The sequence below is a fragment of the Schistocerca serialis genome, chromosome 1 (genome assembly GCF_023864345.2).
Source record: "Schistocerca serialis cubense isolate TAMUIC-IGC-003099 chromosome 1, iqSchSeri2.2, whole genome shotgun sequence".
In the NCBI taxonomy this organism is placed as follows: domain Eukaryota; kingdom Metazoa; phylum Arthropoda; class Insecta; order Orthoptera; family Acrididae; genus Schistocerca; species Schistocerca serialis.
In genome coordinates this window covers 290,724,496-290,739,215 of record NC_064638.1, presented here as the reverse complement: position 1 = coordinate 290,739,215, position 14,720 = coordinate 290,724,496, and the positions used below count along the sequence as shown (strand labels likewise).

Below are 14,720 nucleotides of genomic sequence, written 5' to 3'. Positions count from 1 at the left end.
GTGGAGTAGGTGCCACCGCAGGTGTCTTGGTCTTACAGGTCTTCAATGTCATTTTCTCTCGCTGTTCCTTTGGTGGTTGTTGTTGAGAGGGCTTATTGGAGTCAGTCTCCGGGACCGAAGATGATCGCGAAGCTCGACGACCAGCGACCTGTGGCTTCTTCAGCCACTGGTTGGTGTCTGCTGTGCCGCTGGTAGGAACCTGGGAAGGGAGTGACCCAAGGGATCCCTTCCGAGCGAGAGAAGCCGAAGAAGACTTACGCTTCTCTGGCTTAGAAGTGGGGACTGGTGTCCCCGGTGGTTTAGTGGGTGCTGCTCCCGAGGTAGATGGTGTGGGAGCAACAGCGAGGGAAGGGGCCCCCATCGTCAAGGGGGCAGGTGAGGTCCTCTGACTCAGAGCTGACTTTGTGGTGCAGCTAAAGGAGCTGGAGCAGGAGTGACAGTTGAGGCATAAGATGCCATCATGCGCACGGGATGTAGCCGTTCAAATTTCCGCTTAGCCTCAGTGTAAGTCAGTCGGTCCAGGGTCTTATATTCCATGATTTTGCGTTCTTTCTGTAAGATCCTGCAGTCTGGCGAGCAAGGTGAATGAGTCTCTCCACAGTTGACACAGATGGGAGGCGCAGCACACGGACTATCGGGATGAGATGCGTGTCTGCAATCTCGACATGTGAGGCTGGAAGTGCTGCATGAAGACATATGGCCGAACTTCCAGCACTTAAAGCACCGCATCGGGGGAGGGATATAGGGCTTGACGTCACAATGGTAGACCATCACCTTGACCTTCTCCGGTAATGTATCACCCTCAAAGGCCAAGATGAAGGCACCAGTAGCAACCTGATTGTCCCTCGGACCCCGATGAACGCGCCGGACAAAATGAACACCTCTACGCTCTAAGTTGGCGCGCAGCTCGTCATCAGACTGCAAAAGTAGGTCCCTGTGGAAAATAACACCCTGGACCATATTTAAACTCTTATGTGGTGTGATGGTAACGTTAACATCCCCCAACTTGTCACAAGCAAGTAACCTGCGTGACTGGGCGGACGATGCCGTTTTTATCAAAACTGACTCAGAGCGCATTTTGGACAAGCCCTCCACCTCCCCAAACTTGTCCTCTAAATGCTCTACACAGAACTGAGGCTTCACGGAGACAAAGGATTCCCCACCAGCTCTGGTACAGACGAGATACCGGGGCGAATACGTGTCACTGTCATTCGCTGCCTTTCGTTCCTCCCATGGTGTGGCCAGGGATGGGAACGATTTGGTGTCATAAACGTCACCTTTAAAATGAGCCCTCGAACGCTTAGAGACTGCTGGTGGCTGACCACCAGCAAGAGATGATGTGCCACGCTTCATTGCATGTTATCCACCCTGATGCCACCTACTCCGACCAAGGGCCCTCCCCACGGGCGCCACCCAGCCACAGCAAGGGCCACCTGGCAGGATGGCCATTGCCGGGAGTCCTGATGCCCCAGGGAGATGGGCATCTACTCCCTGGCATACATGAGGAGTAAACGGCGCAGGCATCAGTAGAGCGATCCCTGTGTTGTCAGGGGGCTACAACCAACAGGGTACATGGCGGCCCCACCACAACGGATTGGCTACCGTGCTGGATCTTAGGTGCAAAAATGTATGAGGTCGTCGTTGCAGCGAAAAACAACACTGCACAGTGCAGCGTGGAAATCGCACCCATGGACGTATCCTCGGCCAAGAGATGGAAAACGGGCTGGACACCATTGCAATGACGAGAAAGCCGGCTAAAGGTCTCAATGCACGACAGATACAGTGCACCATGTAAGGCGCCCTTCCCCAATTGGCTCGCTCTTCGGAACAATTTAGAAAGATGGAGGTCAAACCCGAGAGGGGACCATCACAGAAGGCCGAAACATTTGAGACTCCTTTTAGTCGCCTCTTACGACAGGCAGGAATACCGCGGGCCCATTCTAACCCCCGAACCCGCAGCGGGGAACTGGGTAAGGCACTTTGACAGTTGCCCAGATCTCTTCAACATCCCACTCATCAAGATAAATGGAATAATCGTGGGAGGAGGTGACATGGTCCCATTGCAGTTGATGCAGCGGGGAGGAGGAGGTGGACAATTGCCCTTGTCAGTATCCCTACCACAGGTTACACATTTGGCTGTGTGTCTACAGAACTCTATAGTGTGGTTGTAATGATGACACTGGTAGCAGCGCATTGGGTTCGGAACATAAGGTCCGACTGTGATAACTTCATAACTTGCTTTGATCTTTGATGGAAAAATCACTGTCCAAAGTGAGAAAGAGTGTGTGTCGGCATCTCCTTTTTTCATGACCTAATGGATGCCAATAACACCCTGAACAGATAGGTCCATTTGGATTTCTGTCTCAGTCAGACCATCCAGCAGCCTAGTGTAAATAACACCATGGAAAGAATTCAGCGTTCAAAGGGCCTTGGCACAAACGTGATAGCCATGGAGCTGTGAAGCTGCAAGCAGTTGTGGTTGAGAACCTGAAGTAGTGTCCAAAAGCAAAGTGCTATTGCGTTAACGAGAGCAGAATTTCACAGGGCCAGAACAGCTACACCTTTCTGAATAGTAAATGGATTTACCGGTGCGGAGGATTGACTGTCTTCAGTACACGAAATAGCCTAATTGCATTTATGTTTCATAGCTATTGACTGTGAAGATGATTGGCTCATTGCGAGAAAATCCCCATGATTGCCAGCGTCTCCAATGACGCATTTCTTCCAATTGGGGGCCCTCCCAAACACCTGACAGAGGGACCAATCAGCAATTTGGGAAGGTAGCAGCACAGGTAATCACCCCTCCCTGAGCCTGGCCTGTACCAGTGGGTACATGCAAACCCTGCTTGTCAATCCGAGGCTGGAAATTACGCATTATCTAGTCACCTGTTACACGTCAGACATGTGAGCCAACCTTCAGGAGTGCACAGTGAAGAAGAAGAAAAAGAGGAACCTCAAACACCGAAGCGGAGGAAGGATAGGATACGAGAACAAAGAGGAAAAAGGAATGAAAAGTAGTGGATAGTATTCTGATACTGACTACCAAAAATGCAGAATAAATTTCCAAAAATAGCCAAGACATGTTCCCCAAGGGAGGGGAAATAGAATAGCAGGAGGATAGATACGGAGCATGGAAGAGAAACTATGCTGCAAAGGCAGAAGCCCCATAGTAGCCAACCACAAACCTGCCAAAGAGCAGCAAGACCCCGAGAGGGGAGAGAGGGGTGGTCACAGGCAAGCACCACATCGGCAGTAAGGTCAGCCCTCACATCAGAATATGGGCGTGAGTCAGCGAAGTGTTGCCAATGCACAGCTGACAAGACAAAATAGCTGCGAGAAGAGCGAAGGGAAGGCCGCCTCATCATCATGGTCTCCATAACTGTTCTCTGTTTGGTGAGTCCAGAAAGGACCAGTCCAAGTGTCAGAACTCCAATGGCGTAGAGTCGACCAAAGGTCTCGTTCCAAAATCAGCATCCTGGTAGCCAACTCTGCCAAGTAGTCAGTACGTTCATTCCCTGAGAACCACATGTCCAGGGGTCTGAAGAAAGACCACTGACCACCCAGCTTGATGGACATAGAAAGAAGATTCTGGATAGTCTTAACTAATGGGGTGACGAGGGTGACACTAGTCTACAGCCCAAAGGCTGCTCCGGGAGTTGCTGCAGATTAGAAGCCAGTACAAGAACAAGCATGGCTAAGGTCCATCTGATGGCCACCAATTCAGCAGCGAAGACACTGCACCCATTCAGCAGAGTGTAGTTCACTGAACCTTGCATGTGTGTATACAAAACCAGTTTGTCCATCGGCCACTGAGCTGTCAGTGTATACCACTTAAGAACATTGAAATTCATCAAGAACAGCCAGTAACAGGTGGCAAAACATCAGATTCAACTGAATCATTCAGTCCAAAAAAGAATCTAGACAGATCTGAGGTCAGGGTACACATGCAACACTGCGAGTAGGCTCTTCAGAGTCCAAGTCGGAAAGGCTTCTGTTGCATGCCAAACTCCAATAATCAAGACACCCTTGTTCCAGATATGGTTGAGCATAGTAAGGAGAGGACACTGATAATCCACTGACAGGTGTTTGAGCATTTGGTTGTGCGTGCTGTCTGGCCTTGGGGCTGTATCAGGACAAAGGGCAAGGGTACTCACTGACCACACAAAAAGCAGTTTGATAGTTCTCAGATGATGAGACTAGCATAATCCAGAGCAAAATATTGGGATATAGTATCTTCGTCGGTGAAAATAGCACTGTACCAGAAACACCTACAGAGGACTGGTATCCACAGAAGCATCTGATCTTTGCCCAAATGTGCAAAGGAGGCAGCTTATGTAATCCAATGGTTGAAATGTACCATTCCCAGGATTCTTGCTTCCATCGTTTTTTTGTGTGTTGGACCCGGCACGGAGCAACACGAAGGCAATGAGGTGCTCGATCAATGGATGCTGCTTATAGCATTGGAGAGCCCCTCTGAAGGCCTCAGTAATTCCTGAGTTCCACCAAGGTACTATCTTCCGATCGATGGATCCCAAAGAATAGGGGGATCACTAAGTCAACTGCCAATAGAATGGCTGCTGTTGCACTCCGGACAGCCACATGAATGCTTCCATGTAGCAGGGAGCCAAGAAAGACACTGGAGGTGAAAGCACCCCAGTTGGCATTGTGAAAAGCCCATACGAGCTGGCTCCCAGGGCACTGATGCTGAGGAACGAGTGCAAAGATTGGGAAGTGGTCACTAGCACACAGGTCATCGTGGGCCCTCGAGTGGATGGATGGAAGAAGACTACGGCTACAAATAGGAAGATCAATGGCTGGAGTAAGTTCCATGTTCCATGCTGAAGTGTGTGGGGGCACCAGTATTTGGGAGGCAGAGGCTGAGATCTGCCAGTAAGTTTTTGATATCTACCACAGCTAGTGATCATGGTTCCACCCCACAAAGGATTATTGGCACTGAAGTCACCCCAGATTAAAAAAATAGGGAGGGAGGGGGGGGGGGGGGGTGCGAGAAACCAATCCACACAATACATTCGGAGGCACTCCACCATCAGGAGACAAACATTGCAGATGTTAAAATTTTGAAATGCCCTTACTTGAACAGCCAGTCTCCGAAGTTGTATCTTGAGGCATAAGTTCACTATATACTGGGTCCAGAACATTTGTGCAAACTTCGTGCAATATCCTATCATGATCTGCACGATTCTTAAAATATCCCCATTGGCCATCAAGGCAGTGGTCTGCACTATTGGCAACCAAGTTTGCTGAAGGGCAATGCAGAAAGCAGGGGAAGAGCTTAAGAGATCATGGCTCAAACACTGCTAAAATTCCACTGGAGAATTGTGCTGTCAACATGCTTTGAGGGTGTAAAGGGACCAAGGAGGCAAGTTATGTAGCAGGGTCATCTGCTGCCTCCGGCTGAGAGGTTGCTGTATTAACGCACACAGGTCCTGAGACACTGTGTGGCATGATCTGGAGCCTCAGGGGCCACTGGCATCACCACCTTTGCCACAGAAGCAGGACCTGTGGGACTGGGCGGCATGAAGGCTCCACCAGAATTTCCTTGCTCTTTGAAGACTACGGTACTTCTTGTCTTTTCTCCTTAGGGAGTTTGGATGACTGGGAGGGCATCGCTGAATCACTTTCAGGGACTGAAGACAATCTTAAGCCCTATGACCAGCAGCCTGCAACTCTTCAGCCACTGGCTGGGATCCAGCTGCAGACCAGCAGAAACACTGGAGCCTCCCAAGGGACCCCTTCCTGACGGACGTGAGAAACTGGACAAGGGTGACTTGTGTGGCTGGGGGACGAGGATCAACGTCCCCAGCGAGTGGGGAGTCATTGCTCCCAAAGTGGGTGTGGGGGAAGCAGGAGGAGAGCTCACATCCATCAGAGGGGGGGGGAGGAAGCATGGTCAAGCAGCCCTGAGGGTTCACTGTAGGACACACTGTGGGAGAGTGCCATCGAGAGGATTACATCGTAACTGTTTCACACAACATTGTCATGCATGCAGGATGTAGATGCTCAGTTTTTCTTGGTCTCTTGGTATGTTAAGTCTGTCCAGAGTCATTCCCTCCTCCTCACCCCCCCCCCCCTCTCTCTCTCTCTCTCTCTCTCTCTCTCTCTCTAAGACAGTGCATTCTGGTGAGCAGGGAGAGTTGTGCTCTCCACAGTTGATGCAACAGGTATATGGGGACAAGAAACATTCACGACGAATTGTCATCCAAAATACCTACAGAGTGGGCTAGCGTCGAAATGCAAAGACTTGTACCCGAATTCTATACATTCGGAGCACCGCATATGGGGTGGTGGGCTCAAAGCCCACAGTGAATGCCCTGATAGCATCTCTACTGGTTGGCCCCCTACGGAAACAACACATGGTGTACACCCTATCACTCCAAGTTAGCATGTAGCTCATTGTCAGACTGCAAGATGAAGTCATAATGGAAAATGATGGCGTGAACCATGTTTGGTCTATTGTGGGGAGTGAATCACTGGAATGTTACCCAGCTTGTCACACAAACTATGCTCGTGACATGGCAGATGCTGTTTTAATAAAAATTGACCCACTCTTCATTTTGGACACGACTGTTTCTCTGCTTGTCATTTAGCTCTATGTTCCTCCCAGCACATAGCCAGTGGAGGTAACCTTTGGGGTCATACCTATCTGCATTTATCAAGTTTTTTTTCTCTTCTGAAATGACTGCTGGGGCTGTATGACCACCAGTGGGAGAACACTTAATATGCAAGTCCTCTGTCATGGTGTCACCCACACCGAAAGGGTGCTCTCCTCCCCCTGGATACCACACAGCCTCAGCAATAGCTACCTGGTCAGTAATCCATTGCTCAGGGCTCCATATATGTTGTGACGGGCGTACATGGGGAGGTTTCCACTCGGTTGATTGATTTGGGAAGGGGGACCAAATAGCAAAGTCATCGGTCCCATCAGATTAGGGGAGAATGGAGAAGGAAATAGACCATGCCCTTTCAACGGAACCATCCTGGAATTTGCCTGAAGTGATTCAGGGAAATCAGAAAACATAAATCAGGATGACTGGACACGGGTTTGAACCGTTGTCCTCCCAAATACACCACGCCATCTCACTCCGTTTCATCTCCAACACCAACACCAACAGTGTCATCCCTGTGTGCTCAGGGGGCTAGGTATCAGCACGCAAGTGCTTCACGACCCCCCCCCCCCCCCCCCCCCGCCAACGAGATGGAGACAGTGCTGTTTTGAGCATACCTTATCGGAAAGGAAGGGTGCTTAGATGGAAGGGCACCAGTTCCAAGTGGGGTCTACACCAGAAAGACAATCTGATGTAAAGGAATACTGGAGGTATAGGATTGCAGCATAGAAAGGGAGGTCGTGCTGCAAAGGCTGTAGCCCCATGGTAGTCAAGTATGTACTGACAAAAGAGTTGCGAGCCCCCTGCGAGGATGAATTTTTTTGTGTTGTTAGCTGTTGGTTATGTGGGATTGTGATTGGCAGGTAATGTGGAGTTTGCTTTATCTTCAGTTGTGAGGCCAGGATTTCGTATTGGTTATATGAGCAAATTTTGTTTTATGGCTAACTTCGTTTCAGCTATATAGGTCAAGTTACAGATACTAGATTTGTCTAGTTGTGTTTGATTTTGTGGAATTATGGATTCTGTTTGAGCTATATGGGTCACATGAAGTTTCTAGTGCCAACTAAGGCAGGTTATGGCCCTATATGGGGGTCATGGTACCAGACTTCATTTAAGCTACATAAGTCAAGTGAAATTTCTGGTACAAGTTTTTTCTGTTTTTACTGTAATTTTTCTGATTGCTGAGGAATGGTTTTGCTTGATTTCTGCATTAGTATTTTCTCTGACATGTCTTCATTATTAGGATTGTCATAGGTTTAGTTTGTCCCAACTGGAAACTCCCTAATGCCCACAGTTGTTCCATTAGTGTAGTGTTATATCCAGAATTAAATATTTTTCATATTATATGTGTTTGTTAAAATATATAAGAAGTATCTACATGGTCTCCATATTTTATAGGGTCAGTCAAATTAAAACAAGATGGATGGAAAACGGAAGTAAACTTTATTTCAGAAGCAATTGCCATAACTGTCTATACATTTATCCCACTGAGACAAGACAGTCACTGCCTCCATGGATAAATGCTGTGTGTGTGGGGGGGGGGGGGGGGGCGCACTTGTTGCCATGGTTGTTTTGATTATGACTCAGAAGTTTCACTGGGAAGCCCTCACACACCCTCCATACAGTGCCAGTTTCTGATATAGAAGAATGTTCGATGTGAGTTGTCATCTTTGACTAGTAACATATGAAACATGTAACAAATGCCATAAACAATATGCTGACTATTACATGATATTATTGGTGATGTTTTTCAAGTGGGCTAAGGTACGTATCAGTGTCACCATAACCAGGTTCTTTTGTAATCACATTCATTGGCTTCTGACTTCAACTCACAACCAAACTTACTTTCCAACATAACCTACACCTTGGGAAAAGCTACAGGTGAACCCCTTCAACCCCCCCTCCTCCAAAATTTGTTAGTTTCGCCAACTAACAACAAAATTGAATATATGTACCAAATGGTGATTCAACATCAGCCATTAACATTACATCACAGGCCAAACCTGACAACTCATCATACATTACTCTTGACCTGCCAGTCTCTCCCCATATGATTTCCATATCTTTGGAATGCTAAATAAAGACAGTTGTGACTGTATTTGCTTTGAATGAAGAGGTGCATGCCTGGCTACAACCACAGTTACACATTCCCATGCAGTTACATGTTCCCATGAAGGCACTGACCCTCTTGTCCCTCTGCAGGATCACTGTATTAACAGTTATATGGTGTTTACTTTTTCCATCTGTCTGCTTTTCATTTGACTGCCCCTTACATAAGCTTGAAATAGGGGTGCCATCGTGACATCACAGGTCAAAGCTGACTGGTGATAATGTAATCTTCAGTTTTGCCATGACCCCCCCCCCCCATCATCATCATCATCATCATCATCATCATCATCATCATCATCTTCATCTTCATCTTCATCTTCATCTTCATCTTCATCTTCATCTTCATCTTCATCTTCATCTTCATCTTCATCATCATCTTCATCATCATCATCTTCATCATCATCTTCATCATCATCATCATCATCATCTTCATCTTCATCATCATCTTCATCTAAGACTGATTATGCCTTTCAGTGTTCAGTCTGGAGCATAGTCCCCCTTATAAAATTCCTCCATGATCCCCTATTCAGTGCTAACATTGGTGCCTCTTCTGATGTTAAGCCTATTACTTCAAAATCATTCTTAACCAAATCCAGGCACCTTCTCCTTGGTCTGCCCTGACTCCTCCTACCCTCTACTGCTGAACCCATGAGTGTCTTGGGTAACCTTGATTCTCCCATGCGTGTAACATGACCCCACCATCTAAGCCTGTTCACCCTGACTGCTACATCTATAGAGTTCATTACCAGTTTTTCTTTGATTTCCTCATTGTGGACACCCATCTGCCATTGTTCCCATCTACTAGTACCTGCAATCATCCTAGCTACTTTCATATCTGTAACCTCAACCTTATTGATAAGGTAACCTGAATCCATCCAGCTTTCGCTCCCATACAACGAAGTTGGTCGAAAGATTGAACAGTGCACAGATAACTTAGTCTTGGTACTGACTTCCTTCTTGCAGAAGAGTAGATCGTAGCTGAGCACTCACTGCATTAGCTTTGCTACACCTCGCTTCCAGTTCTTTCACTATGTTGCCATCCTGTGAGAATATGCATCCTAAGTACTTGAAACTGTCCACCTGTTCTAACTTTGTTCCTCCTATTTGGCACTCAATCCGTTTATATCTCTTTCCCACTGACATTACTTTCGTTTTGGAGATGCTAATCTTCATACCATAGTCCTTACATTTCTGATCTAGCTCTGAATTACTACTTTGCAAACTTTCAATCGAATCTGCCATCACAACTAAGTCATCCGCATATGCGAGACTGCTTATTTTGTGTTCACATATCTTAATCTCACCCAGCCAGTCTATAGTTTTCTACATATGATCCATAAATAATATGAACAACAGTGGAGACAGGTTGCAGCCTTGTCTTACCCCTGAAACTACTCTAAACCATGAACTCAATTTACCGTCAACTCTAACTGCTGCCTGACTATCCATGTAAAGACCTTTAACTGCTTGCAAAAGTTTGCCTCCTATTCCACAATCTCGTAGAACAGACAATGACTTCCTCCTAGGAACCCGGTCATATGCCTTTTCTAGATCTATAAAGCATAGATACAATTCCCTGTTCCACTCATAACACTTCTCCATTATTTGCCGTAAGCTAAAGATCTGGTCCTGACAACCTCTAAGAGGCCTAAACCCACACTGATTTTCATCCAATTGGTCCTCAACTAATACTCGCACTTTCCTTTCAACAATACCTGAGAATATTTTACCCACAACGATGATTAAAGAGATACCTCTGTAGTTGTTACAATCTTTTCTGTTTCCATGTTTAAAGATTGGTGTGATTACTGCTTTTGTCCAGTCTGATGGAACCTATCCCGACTCCCAGGCCATTTCAATTATCCTGTGTAGCCATTTAAGACCTGACATTCCACTGTATTTGATGAGTTCCAACTTAATTTCATCCACCCCAGCTGTTTTATTGCACTGCAATCTATTGACCATTTTCTCCACTTCCTCAAATGTGATCCTATTTCCATCATCATTCTTATCCCATTGTACATCGAACTCTGAAACATTACTGATCGTATTTTCACCTACATTGAGCAACTCTTCAAAATATTCCCTCCATCTGCCCAAGGAATCCACAGGATTCACCAGCAGTTTTCCTGACCTGTCCAAAATACTTGTCATTTCCTTCTTACCTCCCTTTCGAAAACTGCTAATTACATTCCAGAATGGTTTTCCAGCAGCTTGACCCAAAGTCTCCAACCTGTTTCCAAAGTCTTCCCAAGATTTCTTCTTGGATGCTGCAATTATCTGTGGCTTTGTTTCTTTCTTCAACGTAACTTTCTCTGTCTACCTGAGTTCTAGTATGTAGCCATTTTTGATACGCCTTCTTTTTCCTTTTACAGGCTGCCTTGACTGTGTCATTCCACCAAGCTGTTTGCTTCATCCTACTTTTACACACTACTGTTCCAAGACATTCTTTAGCCACTTCTAGTACTGTGTCCCTGTACCTTGTCCATTCCTTTTCCAATGACTGTAATTGACTACATTCAACTAACTGATGCCTTTCTGAGATCACTGTTATGTACTTGTGCCTGATTTCCTTATACTGAAGTTTCTCCACTCTTATCCTCCTACATATGGACATGACCTCCTGCACTTTCAGCCTCACAATACCAATTTCACTGCAGATTAGATAATGATCACTGTCATCAAAGAATCCCCTGAATACACGTGTGTCCCTCACAGCCTTCCTGAATTCCTGATCTGTTATTACATAGTCAATGACAGATCTGGTTCCCCTGCCTTCCCAAGTATACCGATGAATGTTCTTATGTTTAAAAAAGGAGTTTGTGATTAGATCAAAATCTAAATTGTCAGGGCATCACAAAAACATGAGACCAGAAAGCTTATCATAATTTGATATAAATGTTATGTATGTTTAGGCAAGTACAACCAGTTAACCCTTAAGTGTTCAAGAGGAATATTTAACGCAAGTTGTGGTCTTTGGCCAGTTACAATGTTAATGGTTGCCGTTATGTCATCTTTTGGTGCATGTATTCAGTTTTATTGTTGGCTGCCAAAGCCAATAAGTGCTAACGGGGGGAAAAATTTGTAGTGGTGACACATTGGTCTGTAGGTTGTGAATCGGCAGGGTCAACAAATGTGCCCTAACAAAACCTGGTTGGAGATTGTTTCAGCATTTACCACATGTTCCTGTTCCAACAGAAACAAACATTACTGCAAAAGAGTGGAAATGTTTCAAGTACAGACTTCATTTTTTAAAACACTGAATGTATAAAATCTTTAGTTGAAGTAAGTTTATAATTTAACGCTGTTAATGCCTAGGTGATTAGATTCACAGCATAAAAACATATTGCAGGGACTAGTGAACAACAAACAACTGGCACATCTTCTAGGTGCAACATAAGCTATGTAAATGGTCTCTGTGACAACTGCTTTATTTGTAGCATCATTTCTGTTGCATAACAATATGTTGTTGGTTATTGTGGATGGTAGCTTTGATAGTGTTGTAAATTAGACCTGTACATGTCTATTGGTAATTACAAGTACTGAAGACCATGTACAGCTGATCTTTCACTGTTTTTAATAGCAGTTGTGGTGACCGACTGAGCTTTAGCATAGCCTGGGGGTATGGGTTTGGTTTGAAGGTGATTGATTGGTCATGATTTGGCAAAGCCAATTAATGTTATGAGAGAGAGAGTATGTCTTAATATGAAGACATGGTAACAGCCTGATCTGTAGCATAACCTGTGGTTTGTTAGAAAGTATGATCTTTTTCATATGCTGTGTATTTCAGGATTAAAATTATGTCAGTGCTGACAACCTATTTTTCCTACGGTGCTTTGAAATTTCAAGGGCTGAACATCTCTACCTGGTTAATTTTTCAGTTTTTGTTTTACTAACATTTTCATGTTATTAATGACAACGAGGATTGTATCTCCTCTGTGTTAATGGCATCTGTCAATTGGCTCTGTATCACATGAGTATTTACTAATCCCACTTGGGTGGAGGGGGGGGGGGGGGGGGGTAATCAATCAGATGAGTCACTAATCCCTTTATTACTCCTAAGGGGGTGGGATATAAGTGTGCCTTCCCCATAAATATAGTTAATACAAGCCACATTGAATGTAATTTTGTTGATCATTAAATGCGCTATGCCTATGTGACTAATGTAGTACTGTACGTCAATGTAAGTCAAAAGTACAAAGGGTTTTGACTGAACATTTAAATAGATCTTAGGAATAATGTTTCTATGGAATGATGCAAATTTCTTCAGTAAAGAATGGGGAAGAAAGTTTATATGTATACAAATGGCGCAACGTTAGCAATCTTTTGAAAATAGTTAAGAATTAGCCTGCAAAAAGGTAATCCGGTAGGTCATTTCAATATCCGTTCGCCCGTCCGTTCATACTTAAATTTTGTTATTCTCTTAAATTGATTACAGTGAATATCGGTATAGTTGCTTTGAAAAGCTAAGTGCTATTCCAGCAGCCTCATCTTTGTTTACCGAAGTTTCTGTAAATCCTTAATGACCTCGGCGCATAGGAAAATTATATTGTAAATTTGGACACTTACTTTGTAGCACCAAATGCACTCCTCATGTGCTATTCGGTTACTATAGTCTATGTCTTTATTCCTTGTTAGACTTGTGTTTAAAATACGATGTGCATCGGAAATTTAAAATAGAAGACAAAGTCATCAATAAGAAATAAGCAGACTGCAATGTTGTAATTTGATGACTTCTCCAAAACATACCACCTGACCCTCGAAATCTGTCATTATCAACACATTTTTAATGTCGATATCACTAAAACAATCGCACTAGGTCCTGGTTCTTGCATTTTAGCTCTACACATGTAAGTCATTCTACCGAGAGAAATTGAGAGTTACAGTACATTCATCCAGGAACTAAAGCACTGTCAATGCAACTGTGACATCATAACTTAAGTCATCTAAAGGAAGGAAAGCGATATGATTGCTCTACACAACACACAAAATTCATCATTTGTTTTGTCACAACAGTATGAACTACTAAAAAAACACTGTATACATAACTCACCTCCTTCCGTCCTCCTTGACAGCTGCACACCCAAATACGCCGACAACTAAACAGCAGCGCAGCTGATGAGCAGAGATAAAAACGCTGGGAAATAACCAAAGATATTACATACGAACTCAACAAACAAAAGCAGTCTGATGCCGAGGCCGCATGTGGCAATACTCGGTACTCTCGGAGGATGATGTTTGGTTTGTGCGGCGCTCAACTGGTCGGTCATCAGCGTTCTTACACATTCCCGATCTATATACAGTCCAATCTACCCACTTTCATGGATGATGAGGACAACTAACACTCAGTTCCCAGGAAGAGAAAATCCCCAACCCACCTGGGAATCGAACTCGGGAAGCAGTGATCTAGAGGTAGCAATGCTAGCTGCAAGACAACGAGCTGCGGACGTACTCTCGGAGACGACAATAGTACTATAGTTGGCTACTGTACTTATATTCTGCAGACCACAAACTTGAAATTACGAATTTAATTTCCAAAGTATTCATTCTTTTTCCACAAATCGCGTCCGGTGGTAGGGTTCACTCATGGAATGGATGAAATGCATACAATAGTAAAGAAAGTACAAAAGCAATTCAAATAAAATTACTGTATTCCATTACTGGCCCGGAGATGCCATCAATGGTTGTTTGGCCGCCTGGTGCACGTCTTTCTACTTGATGTCACTTTGGTGAGGTGTGCATAAATGAAGAGGAGGTGATATGATTAGCACAACGCAGCCATCCAGTCCGCGAGCGAAGAAAGTTCCCGACTGGACCAGGAATGAAATGGTCGTATGACACTGATGACTGAGACCCCCACTGGGGATCTTACCAGAGACCCCATGAACTAGAAGCAGCGACGCTAATCGCTAGATCACAAGCTGTGGACACAAAAACATTACATATTGTATTCAAAACCTTAACAGAACAACAACCCCTTGAATT

The 14,720-nt window shown here is 44.9% G+C and overlaps 1 protein-coding gene across 3 annotated transcripts in view; it reads right to left on the bottom strand.

Annotated features, from left to right (window-relative positions):
• Positions 1-13,884, bottom strand: part of LOC126468704 (synaptosomal-associated protein 25) — a 411,734-nt gene extending 397,850 nt beyond the window's left edge. For all 3 annotated transcript variants that reach the window (XM_050096572.1, XM_050096571.1, XM_050096573.1), the window contains exon 1: positions 13,789-13,884. The gene's annotated coding sequence lies outside the window, so the exon portion shown is untranslated. The remainder of the gene's footprint in view (positions 1-13,788) is intronic.
• Between the last annotated feature and the right edge of the window lie 836 nt (positions 13,885-14,720).